This window comes from Delphinapterus leucas, chromosome 3, assembly GCF_059928025.1.
Source record: "Delphinapterus leucas isolate spDelLeu-1000000601 "Yukka" chromosome 3, BTC_Dleu_Yukka2, whole genome shotgun sequence".
In the NCBI taxonomy this organism is placed as follows: domain Eukaryota; kingdom Metazoa; phylum Chordata; class Mammalia; order Artiodactyla; family Monodontidae; genus Delphinapterus; species Delphinapterus leucas.
Genome location: NC_143131.1, coordinates 103,570,927 through 103,591,663, shown reverse-complemented (window position 1 = coordinate 103,591,663; position 20,737 = coordinate 103,570,927). Strand labels below are relative to the sequence as shown.

Here is a 20,737-nt window from a genome sequence, read left to right as displayed (position 1 = left end):
TGAAAAATGGCTTTTGAGAAGCAAAGACTTCCAAATGTTAGCATGTGCTTTTGGAAAGTTAAAAATGATTCTTCAAGAAAATATCTCTCTGGCTTCCCTGGTGGCGCAGTGGTTGAGAGTACGCCTGCCGATGCAGGGGACACGGGTTCGTGCCCTTGTCCGGGAAGATCCCACATGCCACGGAGTGGCTGGGCCCGTGAGCCATGGTCGCTGAGCCTGCGTGTCCGGAGCCTGTGCTCCGCAACGGGAGAGGCCACAGCAGTGAGAGGCTCGCGTACCGCAAAAAAAAAAAAAAAAAAAAAAAAAAAAGAAAATATCTCTCTACCATATGTTCAGTCATATAATGGGAGATTTTTAATTTTCTTCCATAACAGAATGAAGTTTCACAAGTCTAGTATGCTCGGTACAGAACTGTGACTGTCTTGAAACATACTGAAGGATATTTATACTCTTTTTCATAGAGAATGACAGGAATGACCACTCTGAAAAAATAAATAGAAAATACGTTAAAAGGGAACAAAGCGGATTTCCATTAAAGACAGGGAAGAATTGATTCAGATCTCAAAGTCTAATGGAGATTATAGATTATTCCTTTGAGACATTTCTAGTGTTCAAGTTTTTCCATTTGATTTTTTAAATAGATTCTCTTCTCTGGCTAAATTCTCCACCTTGTCATATATTTTTCTGAACGTATTAATCACAGTTATGATAATGCCTGTGCTTGATAATGTGCTGGGACTTCTCTGAGTCTATTTTTATCATTTGTTTTCTAGGTCTTGTTTTTTGGTGCACGTGGCAGGTTTTTTTTTAAGAGAGTAACATTATATATGCAAGATACATGAAATAAAAATGAAAAGTAATAGAAGCTCTGGAAAATACTATCTTCCTCCAGATTGAGCTCACCCTAACCTCTAGTGAGTGGGTAAAATGGAGAATTTTATTTTAATATAATCATGGACTGAGCTACCCCAGGCTGCATCACAGTCTTCACAAGGTTTTGGCCTCTGGTCTGCCTTCATTTCTAGCATTTGGTTCTTCAGGGATCTCAACGGATGATCTGGAGCGTTTACTAGGGTCCCTCCTCCTTGTCAGGTCATAACCTCCAGTTTCTTTTTTCCCTTGGCACACTGAGAATGCCAAAAATTCCATTCGTCTTAGCCTTGCACCTTTGCAGCTTAAAAACTTAAAAACTCTACTGAGGTATTTGCTAATACCTCAGTAGAAAAACTGCTGAGTGTAGGTCTTCCTTTCCTGCCCCTCATTCTCTCCAGGCTCTTGGCCCTGCACGTCTTGGCTGCCTAGGAGCTCTCTGATTCCTAAGTAGCTCTCTGATGCCTTCAACTAGATTTTCTGTGGTATCCATTCAGCCAAGAGATCAATCAAAACAAAGAAATTGGAAATTATAAAGGACTGATAACGAGCATCAATATAGAGCCCTATATAGATGAGCATCGATATAGAATTCAATGAGCATTCAATATAGAGCTATGGCTAAACAATTGTGGAAATTATGATTGTAGACAAGAGGGTAAGCTTAGCAGTATAACTATAAAATAAAGTAAAATTTGGGAACAGGGGGAGAAAAGGCATAACAAAGTTGAGAAGGTGCTTATTTTCTCAACCTTCATAATTAAAAAATCTATCACTAAATTTGAAACATAAAGTTTGAAAAAAATGACTTGAATTTCTGAATGTACATAATCTTGTACCTTAACCCTAGCAAGATCTTGGAGAATTCTTTGTCATTTGCTATGGAAAAAAAAAATGTTTGGAGCTTCATCAATTTGTTTGCTATCATTTTAGTTTTGCATTTTTCATTTAGATTCAAATAAAATTAATTGAATAATTTCATTTTTAAATATATAAGATTGTAGTTTCACATAATTAGTAGGATCTATTATCTTTTTGCCTGTATCTATGTATCCAACTTTCAATTTTGTGTACTCACAGAGATTCATGGAATGATGATTACCTCATGATAAAAATACTAATTTCAGTGGTAGATTTTTAGGTTTTTTTCCCCCTTTCTCCTTTATACTTTTCTATACTTCCTTTTCTTCTAAAGAACATATATTGTTTTGATATTTGCTGAAATGGAAGACTGTCTTTCCCTGTCCTGAAGTATTAGTAACTTATGAACCATAAGCTCCCCCAAGGGACACTTACACTTCCCCTTAAGCACAGGGATTTCTGTCTCATTTATTGTTCTAGTACCAACTGCTAGCAGAGGTGTGGCTCAAATACAGAAGGTACTCAATAAATAATAGTTACAGTATATAAATTTAGTTCATATTCTTTATCTAAGTTGAAACTCAAGTTCTCTGGCAAATGACTGACTATTATCTTCAATTACTGAGGAAGAATCAGGGCTCAGAAATTAAGGGATTGTAAGAGCACACAGCTCATTCATATCAGAATAGAAACACCAACCTAAGTTTTCTACTTGTGAATTTCTCTTTACTCCAAAAGCCTGTGCTTCATTCATCTCAGTACAGCTAACTCTCTACTTACTTCTCCTTTTTCACATACTCTGAAAAACATTTTTTCCAATCCTATTTTCTCTTAGCTTTGGCTAGTATAGTTACTTATTGGTAAGGAACACGCATTTGCTTGTCTGCCCTCAGTATTCCATCTCACTATCTCTCAGTATGTTAAAGAAAGAAAATATATCAACTCAGGAAGTGGAAATCCAACTGAAGTCATTAAGCCAGCAAATGGCATTATATGAAGGCACTTGACTCTACACTTAAGAGATATAAAGACATTATAAATCACAGAGCTAAAAATAGACAACTGACTCAATATCCCAAATCTGCCTCAATCTCCAAGTTCACTTAAATGTATTTACTTGGAATACCTAAGAACAGCTTCTCTCATTGCTTGGAAGAGCATCTAAATGTATGAAACCCTAAAAACCATTAGAGAAAGAATCTGACTTTTCCATGTGAAATCATTCAAAAGTGCCTCTCCCTCTGTGTAACACAGTGGTTCTGCCACTCAGATTAATCTGCCATATTTTTTCCTACACTGTACTACAGAGCCTTTATTCTGCACAAGAACTTATTGCTAAGCTCACTGCATCAGACGTCAAACTTCTCACTGTCCATCCATTTCTCTAGTCTTTGTACAGAGCACGGTCTCCTTTTTCCTGTGTTCGTCCCAGTGTGGGCTAGATCAGCACACTCTCACATCCACCTCCAGCTCTCAAAACCCCACAAGGGAGGAAATCTAATGTTCTCTGTCCAACCAAGTCATCACCCCTTTCCTAGAGGTAGCACAAACTATGGAGGTAAATAGTACAGGTTTTAAAGAACAAATGTTGGAAGGAAATATGCCTAAAATATTAACAGAGGTTACTCCTGGGTCATGAAATTAAGAAGTTGTATCTACATGACTCTGTATTTGCTGCTTCTTTTCCTACAATGAGCATCATTTCTTTCTTTTTTAAAAGAAGCTATTAAACATAGCACAAGATAATATATTGCGCAATCACATGCTAATGTATTCAAAACTTGGATGAAATGGATGATTTTTAGGAAACTATATTTTATGAAACTGATTTACAAAGGGTTAGAAAGCCGAAAGTACTAACAAGGAAGAAATTGTGAGTTGGCTAAGAGTTATTTACCCCACTCCCTACTATCACCACGATCAACAATAAATATCAGGCACAAATGATTTTGGAGTTGATTTCTGTCAATATATCAAAAACAGAAAAACTGCCCATTCCATTTAAAATTTTTCAGACAATAAATCAGCATAACACAGATCTGAAAATGTTAGCAAACAAAAATAAAACAAATTAAACTTACTTGTATATAGTTGGCCAAAAATTTACTTAGGAAAAAATACTTAGCAAATAGGGCCAGCAAAATACTTTTTATAAGCCAGCATAATCTAGTGAGGTTCACTGAAAATGCAAGGAGATTAAATACTTGAAATGTCTAATCATATTAATCACCAAATTAATAATCCAATGAAGCAAAACTATAGGGCAATATTTATGGAGGCTGAAGAGGTATTAGATATTAAATATTTGTCAAATTTTAATTTTAAAAATTAATAAAAAGGGTATAATTAGGGTCCTAATTTAAGACATCATGATGCTTAAAATTTGTCTCTTAAATTCAAGTTGTTTTATTTACTGGAGTATAGTTGATCTATAATATTTTTTTAGTTTCAGGTGTACAGCACAGTGATTCAATATTTTTACAGATGATACTCCATTTAAAGTTATTACAAAATAACCGCTGTATTTCCCTGTGCTTTGTAATATATCCCTGTTACTTATCTATTTTATACATAGTAGTTTGTATCTCTTAATCCCATACATCTATCTTGTCCCTCCCCCTTCCCTCTCACCACTGGTAACCACTAGTTTGTTTTCTTTATCTCTGAGTTTTGTTTTGTTTTTTTAGATTCCACATGTGATAACTTACATAAAAGTGATAAGTTGGTCTTTCTGTGTCTTACTTATTTCGCAAAGCATAATAATACTCCCTAGGTCCATCCGCACTGTTGCAAATGGCAGGATTTTGTTTTTTTAATGGCTGAATAATATTCCATTGTGTGTGTGTGTGTGTGTATATATATATATATATATATATATATATACCATATACCATATCTTCTATATCCCTTCATCTGTTGACAGACACTTGGGTTGTCCGTCTTGCCTATTGTAAATATCTTGCCTACTGTAAATAATGCTACTAGGAACGTTGGGGTGCATGTATCTTTTTGAATTAGTGTTTTTGTTTTCTTCAGATATATACCCAGGAGTGGAACTGCTGGATCATATGGTAATCCTATTTTTAGCTTTTTGAGAACTCTCCATACTGTTTTCCACAGTATGCACCAATTTACATTCCCACAAACAATGTACAAGGGTTCCTGTTCCTCCACACCCTCACCAACACTTGTTATTAGTGAACTTTATGATGATAGCCATTCTGAGAGGTGTGAGGTGATATCTCATTGTGGTTTTGATTTGCATTTCTCTGATGTTTAGTGATGTTGAGCATCTTTTCATGTACCTGTTGGCCATCTGAATGTCTTCTTTGGAAAATGTCTATTCATGTCTTGTGCCCATTTTTTGAAAAGACTGTTTGTAGGTGTTTTGATATTGAGTTATATGACTCTTTATATATTTTGGATATTAACCCATTACCTTATATCATTTGCAAATATTTTCTCCCATTCAGTTCATTTTGTCAATGGTTTCTTTTGCTATGCAAAACCTTTTAAGTTTAATTAGGTACCATTTGTTTATTTTTGCTTTTATTTCTTTTGCCTTAGGAGAAAGACCCAAAAAACTATTGCTACAACTTATGTCAAAAAGTGGTCTCTTTATGTACTCTTTTAGAAGTTTTGTGGTTTTAGGTCTTACATTTAGGTCTTTAATCCATTTTGACTTTTTGTTTATGGTATGAGGAAATATTCTAATCTCATTCTTTTACATGTAGCTGTCCAGTTTTTCCAGCACCACTTGTTGAAGAGACTGTCTTTTCTCCATTGTATATTCTTGCCTCCTTTGTCATAGGTTAATTGACCACAGGTGAGTGGGTTTATTTCTGGGACATGATGCTAAATTTTGAAATACCATTAAATTTTTGGTGATAATAAGAATGCTTTTAGATTACAATATTCTGGAAGTACTATCTTCTATAATTAGACAATATAAATAAGATATATATAAGGTAGAGTAAAAAATATTGTTTGTACCTAGATGGCATATGTAGAAAACACAAAATGATCTGTTAGAAAACAAGAATGAGAGTTCAAAGATTGGTTAAAGTTAAAATTTTTTAAAAACTCCTTATTTCATATAAATGATGGCGATTTAGAATATAAAACAGAATAAAGAATATCCACAATAGCAACAAAAACAATATATTTTTATTATAATAAACTTAAATGTGTAGAAGCTATATTTGCACAATTATTAAAAGTGATTGAGGAATATTAAAGGAAACTTGATTTAATGTAAGGCTATAAACTCTTGCTATTTAATAAAAAGTATATTGAAAAAAATGTGAATTCTCCCTAAATTAAGCCAAAATTTAATGCAATCCCAATCAAAATTCCAATAGAATGTTTCCAAACTTGGCAAAGTTACCTAGAGTAATACTTATGAGAGAATATCTACAAACAATTAAAGCAATGATAATGTTTTGGGAGAAGAGATAGAGGTGTCTCCATTACACATATTAAAACATAGTGAAGCTAACATAAATAAAAGAAGGTGTTGGACTTCATCCAGTTAAGACAGAGTGAAAGGTATCAGCCATGCTCGCACACTGTGAACAACTCTAGAACCAGACAAAATTCATGAGGTCACTGTTTTTAGGTACTCAACAACAGGCAACACAAAACTGTGACTATGGACAAAAGAAAAATAAGTGAGGTGAGCCCCTTGTTACCTTGCTTTTCTGTTTTGGATCCTTCTCTGGACCATGGAACAAGAAGTGGAACCCAAGCAAAGTAGTCTGAGATTCTGCAAAGTTAGAACATGTTTAAATTCTGGCCATGCCAGAAGAGGATGTTCTTCTTGACCACTTCAGGCATTCATAAGAGACCACAAAAGATCATACATTAGTAGTAATGACCACAGTCTAGAGTAGGCATACCCATACAAGCAAATCAAAAAACAAACCCTGACAAGATCAAGAGGATATGCTAGGATTTCATTTCCTTCATGAACAAAATTCAACATTCCCCTTACATTGTATGATTACAATTTCCACCATATAATAAAAAAACAACTGGACATGAAGAAAAAGGAAAATATGACCAAAAATCGAGAAATAAAATAGTCAATAGAGGACTTCCAGTTTCCAGGCTAGCATGTAAGTAACTTACAAGTCTCTACTGCATCCTAACAAGTTAAAAACTGAACTGAAAACACAACAACTCTTCTTAGATCCATCTTGGAAGTCAAGTCACGGGGCTGTCCCCCAAATTGGAGAGACAAACAGGTGGTTACAGAGAATCATAACTTACTAGAGAAACCTCCATGAGAACCAGTGATGGGATAGGAAAAACTGAACTGTAATTGATGAATTGCCAGAGGCTCAGTGTAAACAGGTCTGAGGATTAAAAACTCTAGGGTGGGGACTCCCACACTTTTTTGAGTTTTACTTCCTGTAGACCTACCAGGTTTTTACAGTAAATATCGAAGAAAAATCCTCTTGGGCTTCTGGCATGGGGAGGGAACAAGTAGTCATTTTGAAATAATATGCCAGAGCATTCTGTAATTTTTAACCACCCCTGCCCTCCTCAAGATAAACTATCTTACCAGAGCCTAACCCACTGGGGTTTTTTCAGAGCCTAACTAACCTGGGGGAAGGAAATACTCAACTCCAGCCAGCTCTTGCTTTTCACAGGAGGGAAGGGAAATACCAGATTTCAGTACCCTCGGTCATTTGCTCCCACTTAAGGCTGGGAAAAAACTGATAGGCACTTATGACGTTCACAGCCCAAGGCTACTGGCTCACTAAAAACTTGGGATATAATCTTAGGACATGTTTCTCTACCTCCACACTTTACCACCACATTACTAAAAGCCTTCAGTTTGCACATCATGGAACATTATTCATAATCACTTAAAATATCAATGATACAAAAACCAATTAATTGTATTGGTATCACAATTGTATTGGGATTATCAGAGTGGATCAAAAAATAAGACCCAATTACATGCTGTCTACAAGAAAGCCACGTAAAAGCACATATATAGATTAAAAGTAAAGGGATGGAATGAACATATATATATATATATATATATATATATATGTATATGTGGGAGAAAGTGGGATTAGCTATATTAATTTCAGACATAGCAGATTTCAGAGTAAAGAAAGTTATCAGGGATAAAGAGGGCACTACATAATGATAAAATGGTCAATTCTCCAAGAAGATATAATGCTTAACATGTATGTGTCTAGCAATTGAGTGTCAAAATACAAGAGGCAAAAACTGACAGACCTGCAAGGAGAAATAAATTAGTTCACTATGACAGTTGGGGACTTCAACACCACTCTATCAGAAATGGATATAGTAGGCAGAAAATCACTAAGGACATAGTTGAACTTAAGAGGATGATCAATCAACTGGATATAACTGACATCTGTACACGCACTCCTTCCCAAATCAGCATAATACACCTTTTTCTCAAGCTCACATGGAATGTTCACCAAGAGAGACCACATTGTGGGCCATAAAACACATCCTAACAGCTTTAAAAAACAGAAATTATACTATCTCTGTTCTCAGAGCACAATGGAATTAAACTATAAATCAATAATAGAAAGATAGCAGGAAAATCCCCAAATACTTGGAGATTAAACAACACACCTCTAAATAACACAATGGGTTGAAGATGAAATCTCAAATTTAAAAACACTAAACATGAAAATAAAAATAAAATTTATCAAAATTTGTGGAATTCAGTGAAAGTAGTGCTTAGCGGAAATTTTATAGCATTGAGTGCATATATTTGAAAAGAAGAAAGATCTAAAATCAATAGTCTAAGCTCTCATCTTAGGCAACTAGCCAAAGAACAGCAAATTAAATTCAAAGTAAGCAGAAGAAATAAAATCTGTTTCTTTGAAAAGATCAATGAAATTGATAAGCCTTCACCTAGGTTAACTAAGAAGAAAGATGACACAAATTCTAATATCAGAAATGAAAGATGGGACATCACTACAGATCTCAATGACATAAAAAAGACAATAAAGGAATACTATGAACAACTCTATGCCCACAAATTTGATAACTTAGATGAAATGGACTTATTCCTTGAAAGATACGACCTTCCCAAATGGACACAAGGATAAATAGATAATATGAATAGGCCTATATCTGTTAAAGATATTGAATAGATAATTAATAACCTTCCAAAAGGTTATTTCCAAAAGAGAAAGTATGAGGCCTAGATGAATTCTACCAAATATTTAAGGAATAAATTATATCAATTCTCTACAATTATCCTAATACCAAAATTATCCTAATACCAGACCAAAGACATTTAAAAAAAAGAAAAGTACAGACCAGTATTGCTCATGAACATACATGTAAAAATCCTCAAAAAAAATTACCAAATTGAATCCAACAATGTGCAAAAAGAATTACATACCACAACCAGGTGAGTTTTATCCCATATATGCAAGCCTGGTTAAAAATCAATAGATGTAGAAAAAGCACTTCAAAAATCCAATACCCATTCATTATAAAAACCCTCAGCAAGCTAGGAATAGGAGAGGACTTCCTCAACTTGATCAAGAGCATCTACGAAAAACCTACAGCTAATATCATACTTTATGTTAAGAAACTAGAAGTTCCTACTTATATCAGGACCAAGGCAAGGATATCCATCTTATTACTTGACTTCAACATTGTACTAGAAGTCCTATCTAATGAAATAAGACAAGAGAAGGAAATAATAGGCATGTGTATATATATATATATATATATATATATATATATATAAAGAAGAAAGAAATAAAACTGTTTCTATTTACAGGTAACATAATCATAAATGCAGAAAATCTCAAATAATTGACCAAAAAACAAAACAACAACAAAAAACGCTTTTGGAGCTAATAAGTGATTATAGTAAAGTTTTGGGATAAAAAGTTAATATACAAAAGTCATTCATTTTCCTATACAAGCAATGACCAAGTAAAATTAAAAATTAAAAATGCAATACTGTTTATATTAGCACTGCCAAAAATTAATCTTTAGGTATAAATCTAACAATATATGTACAAAATCTATATGAAGAAAACTATAAAACCCTCATGAGAGAAATCAAAGAACTGAATAAATGGAGAGATATTCCATTTTATGAAATTGAATATCATGGATTCCAAGGATAGGAAGATTCAAAATTGTCAAGATGTCAGTTCTTCATAACATGATCTATAGATTCAGTGCAATCTAAATCAAAATTCTATCAAGTCATTTTGTGGATATCAACAAATTATTTCCAATGTTTACATAGAGAGGCAAAAGATCCGCAATATCCAACACTTACTATAAAGTTACAGTATTCAAGACAATGTAGTACTGGCAAAAGAAAAGACAAATAGACCAATGGAACAGAATAGAGAGCCCAGAAATAGACCCAAGGAGCAAAGGCACTATAATGGAGCAAAGATAGTCTTCTCAACAAATGATGCTGGACCAACTGGACATACACGTGCCAAAAAAAAAAAAATCAATGTAGACACAGACCTTACACATACCAGAAAAATGAACTGAAATGGATCAGAGACCTAAGTGTAAAAAGCAAAAGTACAAAATTTCTAGAAGAAAACATGGGAGAAAATCTAGATGACCTTGGGTATGGCTATGACATTTTATATACAACACCAAAAACATGATCCATGAAAGAGACAGTTAATAAGCTTTGCAAAAGACAATGTCAAGGAAATTCCATGGTGGGCCAGTGGAGAGGACTCTGCACTCTCTGCAAGGGCCCGGGTTCAATTTCTGATCAGGGAACTAAAATCTGTGCAGCACAGCAAAAAAAGACAATGTCAAGAGAATGAGAAAAGAAACCACATACTAGAAGAAAGTATTTGTAAAGGACACAACTGATACAGGGCTGTCATCCAAAATACACAAAAAAAATTCTTAAAACTCAACACTAAGAAAAGAAAATTTTAAATTGACCAAAACCTTAACAGACATCTGAAGATATACAGATGGCCAATAAGCATATGAAACGATGTTCCACATCATATGCCATGAGGGAAATGGATATTAAAATGAGATATCACTTCCTGCCTATTAGAATGGCCAAAATCCAGAACACTGATACCACCAAATGCTGGCAAGTATGTGGAAAAACAGAACTTTCGTTCATTGCCGGTATAAATGCAAAATGGTACAGATACTTTGGAAGGCAGTTTGGTGGTTTCTTACAAAGTTAAACATACTCTTACCACATGATCCAGCAACTGTGCTCCTTGATACTTATGCAAATGAGATAAAAACTTATGTCCATACCAAAGCCTGCCCATGAATGTTTATAGCAGCTTTATTTATAATTTCCTAAACTTGGAAGCAATCAAGATGCTCTTCAGTAGGTGAATGGATAAATAAACTGTGGTACACCTAGACAATGGAATATTATTCATCTCTAAAAAGAAATGAACTATCAAGCCATGAAAACACATGGAAGAATCTTAAATGAATATTACTAAGTAAAAAAGCCAATTTGAAAGGCTACATACAGCAGAATTCCAACTATGTGACATCCTGAAAAAGGCAAAACTGTGGGGACAGTAAAATGTTCAGTGGTTGCTGGGGGAAAGAGCACAGAGGGTTTTTAAGGCAGTGAAACTATTCTGCATAATACTATAATGGTGGATGCATGTCATTATACATTTATCCAAACCCAAAGAACGTATGACACCAGAAACTAACCCTGACGTAAACTATGAACTTTGGGTGATAGTGATGTGCCAATGTAGGTTTATCAGCTGCAACAAATGTCCTACTTTTATGTGAAATATTCATAGTTGGAGAGGCTGTTAATGTGTGGGGCATGGGCTTCATGGAAAATCTCTGTACTTTCCGCTCAATTTTTCTGTTTCTAAAACCTCTGTAAAAAATGGATTCTATATTAAAGGAGGGAAAAGTCAATAGAAACAGATGCCAAGAAGGCCTAGAGGTTGGAACTAGTAGAAAGGGGCTTAACAGCTATTATTGTCAAAGAGTTAAAAGTAAAAGATAGACATTTTAAGTGAACAGATGGGAAATATCAGCAGAAAATGGAAACTATAAAAAAAGAAATAAATGGATGTGAAATTAACTAAATGGGTTTAACCGAAGATTAGAGACCACATATTGAAGAGTCAATAAACTTTGACTCTGAGAAAATTATGATTGGGAATATGCAAAGTGTGATGGAAAACATCAACCTTTAAATTTAAGAATCTCATCAAGCTACAAAAAGAATAAAAAACAAAATGAGACATAGGCACATCATATTTTTTTATCTTTTAAGATAAAGTATTAAAATCCAAAAAGATAAGACACATTACTTGCAATATAATACACAAATGAATGCTATTTGTCATCAAAACAGAGGTCAGAAGACAGTGTAGTAACACTGAAGTGCTGAAAAAAAGAAAATTTGTCAACTCAGAAATGTACATATAGCAAAAATAACCTTCAAAAATAAAGGTAAAACAAAGACAACTGTAAAATGAAAGCTGAGGGAGTTTCTCACCAGTAGACCTAAACTATAAGAAAAGTTAAAGGAACCTCTTCAGGCTGAAGAGAAATGATGGCAGGTTGATATTCAGATGCACAGGAAGGAATGAAGAGCACTGGAAATGGTAACTATATAGGAAAATATAAAAGATACTCTCTTTTTTCCTCTTTGAATTGTATTAAAGGCACCTGTTTGAAACAAATAATAATATTGTACTGTGAGAGGTCATAATAGATTTAGAATTAAAATATATGTCATCGTTTGCACAATGGATGGGTGTAAACACCATTATGCAACTGTAAGAGTCTTACTTTTTTAAGTAAAAGGGTATAATATTAATTGTAAGTAGATTATAATAATTATGCATATGTTAATCCTGAAAGCAACCAATAAAAACTTAGAAGTATGGCTAAAAAGTTAATAGAGGAAATGAAATAATACAACAGAAAAGGAGAGACAGAAGAATTTAAAAAAAGAAAATACAGATGTAACAAATAACCAAATAGCAAGATGACAGATTTAAAATCAAATATATCAAGAAGATGTGGTACATATATACAATGGACTATTACTCAACCATAAAAAAGAAGGAAATAATGCCATCTGCAACAACATGGATGGACCTACAGATTATCATACTAAGTGAAGTAAGTCAAAGACAAATATCATATGGTATCACTTATGTGTGGAATCTAAAAAAAATGATACAAGTGAACTTATTTACAAAACAGAAACAGACTCACGGACTTCAAAAACAAATCTATGGTTACCAAAGAGAAAAGGTGAGGTAGGGATAAATCAGGAATTCGAGATTAATATATACACACTACTATATATAAAATAATCAACAAGGACCTACTATATAGCACAGGGAACTCTACTCAATATTCTGTAATAAGCTATATGCGAAAAGAATCTGAAAAAGAATGGATATATGTATATGTATAACTGAATCACTTTTCTGTATACCTGAAACACAACATTGTAAATCAACTATAATATAAAATTAAAACTAAACTGAAAAAAATCAAACAATAATTACATTAAATGTAACTGAACTAAACATTCTATTTAAATACAGAGGTTAACAAAATGGATAAAAAGTCAACAAGACCCCCTATATTCTATTCATAAGAAATACTCTTTAAATATAAAGACAGAAACAGTTATTAAATAAAATTATGAAAAACATATTCCATGCAAATAGGAAACACAAGAAAGCAAGTGTGACTAGCTTTTAGCATTGATTAAATAGACTTCAAAACAAAGAGTATTATTAGAGATAAAGAGGAGTATTTCACATATTAATATGTGAGTAATAATTAATATTTCACTGATATAGGAATATCAATATATCAAGAAAACATAATAAATCCAAACACATATGCACCTAATAACAGAGATTCAAACTACATGAAGCAAAGAATGAAAGAACTAAAAAGAAACACAAAAATTTCACAACTATAGCTGGAGATTTAAAACCATTCTATCAAGTAATGATGAGAAAAATAATCAGAAAGTGTGTAGAAGATATAAAAGATATGAACAACACTATCAACTAATTTAACTTAATTGACATTGATATAACACGACACCCAACAACATCTTTTCAAGTGCACATGATAGATTCACTAGGTTAAACCACATGCTGGGCATAAAAAGTCCAATAAACATCATTTGAAATCTTGTACCATATGATCAACAACGTGGAAGTATATTAGAAAATAACAGATTTCTAGAAAAGTCCCAAATATTTGGAAATTAAGATACATATTTCTAAATAACCAATGGGTCAATGAAGAAATCACAAGAAAAATTAGAATATATTTTGAAGTGAATAATGAAAATATTATATATCAATTTGTGGGATGCAGCTGAAATAGAGCTTTGAATAAAATTTAGTTTTGAAAAGGGGAAAAATGTAAAATAATGACCTACCTTAAGAAAGAAAAAGAATAGCAATTTAAAGCTAATGTAAGCAGAAGAACAAAAATAAAGTGAAGGGCAGAAATAAATGAAATAAACAGAAAAAAATTAATAACAAAGCCAAAATTCGTTCTTTGAAATGACTAATAAAATGATAGTCCTCTAGAAAGACTGATTAAAAAAAACGAAAACACAGAATACCAACGTTTAGATTGATAAAGATACCTCATAAGATCCAGCATATATTAAAAGGAAAAAATTATAGTAAGTGCTAACTTATGCATTGGACTAGTTCCTTGTAAAAGCAACTTACCAAAACTAACCCAGAAGGAATTGAAAATATGAGTATTTCTATATCTATTAAATTTGTATCTTCCCACAAAGAAAATTCACTAAGATGGTTTCACTGGTGAGTTCTATCAAACATTTTAAAGAAGAAATAATACCAATAATACACACAATCTTTCAAAAAATCACAGCAAGAATATGCCAGTACTAGTTTGATACCAAAATCAGAGGCATTTGATTTTGTAAGTAAAGGAAACTACAGACCAAACTACCTCACGAACAAAGACAAAAATCCTTAATATTAGCAAATTCGATTCAGCACCACATAAAAAGGATAATAAACCATGAGCTAGTAAAGTTTATCCCAGGAATGCAATTTGCTGGGGTTTGTTTTTGTTTTTGTTTGTTTTTGGGGGGGGAGGAATAAAGAGGTGATATTACCATAGTAAAAATCTGAAAGGTTAAATAAGCCCAGTGACAGACACAGTATGTGAAAATGGGTAGTCTTAGACTGCTGGTGGGAATATAAATTGGTAAATCTTTTCTAGGAAATAGTTTTGCAAAATATATCCAACAACAACAACAAAATAGTGATCAGTAATAAACCACTTACTATATGATGCATCAGACACTGGGCACTACATTACCTGCTCTGCATCCATGTCATTTCATTCTCACAACAAACTTAAAATACTGGTTTATTATCCTCCTTATTTTAAAAATGACAAAACTGAGATGGAGAATTAAGGATTTTACTAAATTAACACAGATTAAGTGAAAGAATTGACATTCAAACCCAGGCAGACTGATTCCAGAGCCTATGATCTTTATTAATTATATATTTAGAGCCTACCTCAACATTTGAATGCATGCAGTCTTCAACCCAGTGACAGAAATTCTAAAAAAAAAAAAAGAGAGATGTTAAAACATAACTGAAAAAGGGATGAGGTATGCACAAAGATATTGATTTAAACATTATATATAATAGTGAAATTTTGAAAACAATTTATATGTCCATCAGCCTAGAACTGGTTACATAAATTTGGTTGATATATACATTGTAATATTACACAGCTTTTTTTTCTTTTTCTTTTTTTAAAAAATTTATTTATTTTTGGCTACGTTGGGTCTTCGTTGCTGCGTGTGGGCTTTCTCTAGTTGTGGCGAGCGGGGGCTACTCTTTGTTGCGGTGCGCAGGCTTCTCATTGCAGTGGCTTCTCTTGTTGCGGAGCATGGGCTTTAAGCCCCTGGGCTTCAGTAGTTGTGGCACGTGGGCTCAGTAGTTGTGGCTCGCAGGCTCTAGAGCGCAGGCTCAGTAGTTGTGGTGCACGGGTTTAGTTGCTCTGCGGCATGTGGGATCTTCTGGGACCACAGCTCGAACCGTGTCCCCTGCATTGGCAGGCGGATTCTTAACCACTGCGCCACCAGGGAAGCCCCTACACAGCTTTTTAAATGATGGTATAGATATTTACTGAAAAATATATCCATAATATATTATTTCTTTTTTTTTTTCCGGTACGCGGGCCTCTCACTGTTGTGGCCTCTCCCGTTGCGGAGCACAGGCTCCGGACGTGCAGGCTCAGCGGCCATGGCTCACGGGCCCAGCCGCTCCAAGGCATGTGGGACCTTCCCAGACCGGGGCACGAACCCGTATCCCCTGCATCGGCAGATGGACTCTCAACCACTGCGCCACCAGGGAAGCCCACATATTATTTCTTAAAAAAAACAAGTTAGAAAGTTTATTATGATCTCATTTATATGAAATTTCAGACCAATAGTATAAGGTGTATATATGCATGGTGAGATAATTGAAAACATAGTCACCAAAATTTAATTAGCATAAATATAGAAGATTAACTCTCTTTGACATTTTTGAATTGTTTGAAATTTTTACAACATATTTTTAATGAAAGCCTGTAACAGCATGAAACTTGGAAAAGTTCATATCACAGCTTGTGTTGCCAATTTTTAAAAATCTCTCTAACCTTCAGATTCTTCATTTATAAAATAGAGATAGTAACACCTAACACATACTCCTCTTTTGAGGAATAAATTAGATATCTATATAAAGTGCTAATACAGTGTTTCGTAAATAGTAAACCAATTTGCCTGGAAAAGCTTTTCACACATCCTAGTCAAATTTCCAAATAAAACCTGAACAGCTAGCTACGTTTATAAAAACTTCCAGCATCCTAGAATCACAGACACAAAGGTCAAGTAAAGGAGATACTGGCTCAGCTATTTCTTGCCCAGTAGGAGTAAGATCTCCACATGCAGATCAAAATATACAAAAGGAAGGGTACATTACACCTGCTCTGAAACAGAGTAAGGTGGGCTGCTGCCAGTGAGGAACAACTCTGACAAGCATTTGGCTCACCTGTTCCCATAGGTTGTCTATTATAGCTGAGCAATCAGCGTTCCTGTATACTGTAAGTCACCTAAAATACCCACATCACAAGTATGCAAAATAATGAAACTTCCAGAGTATGCAAATTTAGCAATTTTAACAAGCACCAGCAGATCCTATTCTTCAGTTAACCTGATGCAGTGTGAGAAGACAACACAACCATAAAAGAGACATTCAGGCAGTGCCTAAATGGATTAGGAGCAGTGGCAGAGCTACACTGGTCTCTCTCTTTAGTCAAAAACTCTCATTAAAATAAATGAGCCTGCTCATTTGCGAAGGAAAAAGAAAAGGTTTGGGGCATCGAGTTGGAAGAGCAGTTCAAATCCTGCTCATCAAAAGGAACAGAAATCCTTATCCTCCAACATCCACAGCTGCAGATCAGATTCAACCCATCTCTCCTTAAAGTTCTTATTAAATGTATTCTGTCCCTCTGTGTTCAAGCTCATCTTTTCCATTCTGAAACATGATTTTCCTTTTCATGTATGAAATAATTAAATTTGTCTACCTTTGACTAACGCCAAACTGAGCTGAAAGCAGAGAATAAAGATTTTGGTGATTGTGGTCAACGAGTAAATTTAAAATTCTCATACGCTGGAACGTTCCGGCTGTCTGTTGCTCTTCCTTTATTTCCAATTCCAAAGCTCCCGGTACTGCTTGTATGATCTGGTGCACTGCCGAGCACCACCTAAGATCTGCTTGCAATGTAAGAACATGTGGAGAAATTATGTGTTTTTGTCACACCCTATTAAATGGTATTCAAAACACAATGCCCCAGAAACTAAATTGATTGTAGGTTTTATAACCCTTTTCAGGGTAATGGAAACAATTCAGGACCATGAAAGAAAGCATAGCTAGTGCAGCTGTGGGAATCTCAAACTGCTCAGCTCAGCAGTCCTGTCTTGGCTTTGGTAGTTAAAGTTCAGTTGGATTCCATTCTTCTGGATCTTTGACAGATCATTCCGCATTAATAGCTACAAAGTTTTCCACATTTCTGATAAAATAAGTGTTTCTTTTGACTGATTCTGAATTGTGTTTGACTCTGGAAAATGTCCACAGGTATAAAGACAGTTGCAAACGACTATGATATTATTACATGTGTAACGTTTTTCTGCTCTTTTTATGTTCCCAGCTCCAGAGTTATGGTCAAAGCTCAAAAATCAAGAATTATCGAGTTAAAGGAAACACTACTTTTACATTCCTCTAGGTCTCATACCGGTGTGACTCTTTCAGCTGTGGATATAAGGAACTACTTAAGCTGCAAGCCCATGATTGAGAGGCAATGGAATCACAGGGCTGGTTTAATGTTTTAAAAACAAAAAGAAGCTTGTTCTCTCTCTGGGTGACCAGTAACCCCCAACTCCTGAGCAGCCTGGCAAGGCAATGCCTTGATCCCGTCACCTATCATAAATGATCACTCACTCAGTCATTACCTGCATTGTATGCTGCTCCATCAGAAAAGCATCTGTGAACATTATTGGACAAATTGATTGCTAAATGAGCCATTAGCTGAAGGGGCTTTCAGATTGCCTCTAGGAAGCCAAGTGAGGCTGCAGAAGAAAAATGCTTACAGATGCAAAGCAGTAATTACAAAGGGAGAAAGAACCCTTGTTATCAGTGCTCCTGGGAGGGTGAGGGGACCAGTGTGGGAAAGGGGGTGGAGAGGTGGCCATAAACCACATCCTGCAAGAGAATCCACCTTGTCTGAAGGAAGCTGTTTATTAGAAGCAGTAGTAAAACTGCTTAATTCCTCCCAGTGCCTCAAGGGAGAAATCTAAGCCTTTGTGAACTGAAGGAGAGAGAAATGTAGCCAGTGGTGTGTTTGTCAAGAAGAGAGAGCTAGGAAAACAACGTTACTCATTTCACCAGCCCTGCTTGCCAAGAGCTGACAGGTGTGCAGTTTCCTATTGTTCTGACAGGCAGCCAGATACCACAGTTTAGTATTCATCCTCTCCTCCCGTGTTCGGGAGAAAACAGCTGTCTCCCTGGCTCAGGATACAAGGAGCGGAGAGAGAGTCTGGAGAGACAGAGGGAGATGGCTTCTTCTCCATTAGCATAAGGGGCAAGGCTTTGTTTGATTCAACACTGAAAACACATGGTCTTCCTGAGAAATGCATTCCATATGAGTAGTTTCCTCACAGTGGCTCCAAAAATAGTCTATGCACAATATATTGAAACTTAAAAGTAAATAAACGCAGAAAGATGCCTCGGTTAAATTATGTCAGACCAATAAGAAGTCATCACACACAACAGCCCTTAAGGAAATGCCTTTTATAAATTCTGCGGGTTTCATATTGCTGACAGATGTTCGTGATTTAAAAAATATATAATAATCCTTGACAAAAGAAAGCAAGTTATTCTGATCCAAAATGATGTGTTTTCCTGTCTGGCATGGAATGGAAGCTATTTCAGTGCCAAATTCCCTTGAGAAGAGAAGGAAAAGCCCACAGGACTTAAGGAGTGCCAGATGCAGTAGCTGGGAGACTTTCAGACTGCAGTACTAAGTTTCCTTTTGGGGTGAGGTATTAAAGGCTCACGGTAACTGGATGACGCCGTGTCACTTGGTACACTCCCGTGACAGTCATAAGAACCAGACATCTGTGCTGAATCCAGGGCTCTCTGGATTGAAGAGTTGGTGAATACCAATAAAATCTATGCCGCTGATATTTACAAGGGAGAAAATGCGTCCATTACAACAATACATGAAACTTGAGAAATGCTGGCTCTCTCCCAAAGCCCAGGTATTTTTCTAATAAAATAAGCCGTGAACTTCAAACAACTCTAAACTCATGACATTAGGGTACAATCACAGACATAACCCCTTAGGCTTACACTGTAACACACTAACCCAATCCTGTAATAATAGCATAAGCCAGAGGGGTTGAATTACCCACCAAACCAAGCCAATTTCAAGTTAAGAGCAGAGGGTCTTCCATCCGAGAGCCTACCTTAGGAGCAACAAAGTTTAATCCACTTACTTCCTTTACCAAACCGAGACATTACAATTCACATGCCTGATAAATGTATTCTTATGATTTCACCTACTTTTTTCCGTGTTCCGTGAGAGAGCGGAGGCTGGTCCTTCCACCGTTCACACAGAAAGAGCTCAACTGGCTCTTTCTAGCATTGTTTTCCAAGTCAATAAAGCACCAGGTGAGATGAGGAGAAAGGAGAAGGGATGAAGGATGAGGGGCAGCACAAGCAAATCTTTTTCTGTTGTTGAAGTAACTTTCTAGGCCCAAGATGGAGCGGCTTCTGCCCGGGGTGCCGCGTCAGCAAACACTTCTCTGTGCTTGTAAACGCTTCACGCGACCGGAAACGCAGTGTATGCCTTCAGCCAATCCCCAAACGCCAAGCCAACTCTGGGCGTTCTCACCTCAAACAAGGTTGACTACGTGGTCCCAGCCAATCAGATATTTTCTATCTGTCTCTTCCTTATTTTATATTCTTTATCCTGTAAAAGTTTCCTCCTTTCCTCTCCATTTTGCAGGTCTCTGAAAAAAGATTGTCCACTTCATGAAGTGTTAAATAAAAATTTTTGTATCACCTAAATTGTCTTCCTTAATCTTTTTTTTTTTTAACCACGGTAGAATGTTAAGTTATTCTATGTCTGCCTTGAATCTTCGGGGCCATTCTTTGTTTTCCTGATGTAAAGGGAAAGAAAATCTTTCTACATAATGTTTTCTCAGATGGAATTATTAGATTAGTTAAGAGAATGTAAATTATGAAAAGAAATAAATTGGGATAATTGCTAAATAAGCCATTGAATTTTATGTAATACTCTTTCAAATGGAAGCATTTACATGCTTTAAAACATTATCAGACATTTCTGCTCTGGGCCAACGTGGAATAACAGGGACCAGATACCCTCTGTTACAATTAAATACAAAATG

General features: G+C 35.2%; 1 protein-coding gene across 1 annotated transcript in view; it reads right to left on the bottom strand.

The window, feature by feature from the left end:
* CSNK1G3 (casein kinase 1 gamma 3) overlaps window positions 1-20,737 on the bottom strand; it is a 308,727-nt gene that overhangs the window by 22,706 nt on the left and 265,284 nt on the right. The window contains exon 16 of the mRNA XM_089909240.1: window positions 1-20,737. This exon is cut by the window's left edge and continues 22,706 nt beyond it; it is cut by the window's right edge and continues 27,086 nt beyond it. The gene's annotated coding sequence lies outside the window, so the exon portion shown is untranslated.